Source organism: Coenobita brevimanus, chromosome 57, assembly GCF_032717465.1.
Source record: "Coenobita brevimanus isolate Jiangsu-jjx chromosome 57, ASM3271746v2, whole genome shotgun sequence".
NCBI lineage: Eukaryota > Metazoa > Arthropoda > Malacostraca > Decapoda > Coenobitidae > Coenobita > Coenobita brevimanus.
In genome coordinates, this window is record NC_137010.1 from 32553714 (window position 1) to 32554654 (window position 941).

General features: G+C 47.9%; 1 pseudogene; it reads right to left on the minus strand.

The window, feature by feature from the left end:
• Window positions 1–338: 338 nt before the first annotated feature.
• On the minus strand, window positions 339–457 carry LOC145402433 (5S ribosomal RNA; annotated as a pseudogene).
• Between the last annotated feature and the right edge of the window lie 484 nt (window positions 458–941).

Genomic DNA, 941 nt, shown 5'->3' on the forward strand with positions numbered 1-941 from the left:
TCCAGGCATTTAAGATGAGAGTGACCAACCTCACTCATCCCTGAGTGGCATTACATGAGCAATAAACCCCAACCACCCCTTGACTATAAACCTGCACTGGCTCAATCAGATTGGAGCGCCTTCATTACCCACTAAACCACCAGACGCCACGATTTGATTATATGGTTACCACCCAGCATAATACAGTAAATGGTTTCCTGGTGTACAGGTTCATTCATTCATTCATTGCCAGACGCCATGTATCCCAAACGGGGTGACCAAGGGCTTAGAGTTAATTGTTTTACAGGGAAGGGCACTAATCCTCCACCAACCCCACTTGACACGTAGGGAGAACGTTATGCCAACAGCATCTGGTGTTCCCAGGCGGTCACCCATCCAAGTACTAACCAGACCCAACGTTGCTTAACTTCGCTGATCGGACGGGAAACGGTGTACTCAACGTGGTATGGAAAAGAGACAGTTTGGCACTGCCTGCATGCATATTTTTATAAACATTTTATTATTTTCTACATAAGTAGCTACAGGTATGCACACACATGCCAGCACAAGGGCAAGCAACATACGAGTACAGCCCTGGAAAAGCTATGGTACAGCAACAGGGCCCACAAACTCCATGACAAACTTAATGCACACCAACACCAGGTGGCTTACTCTCTGTGACTGACCCTGAGGTGGAACAGGCAGTGATCTTTATTTTGGCAGGCATCATTGGTGGTGTGTGGGTGGTGGAGGTGTTGTGGAGAGCAGCGGGTGGTTTGAAAAACATGTTGTCAGGTAACCCCACCTGGGCTGCTTCTTTGTAAGGTACTTTACCTCTCTTAACTCATGTCTTATAACCAACGTAAACTGTACCTCAGATAAGGCTTGCAGCATGGCCCATGCAGACTTCACTGTGCCTCATATGAGGTCTGCAGTTCACCAAGAGGGGGGGGGGGGAATAC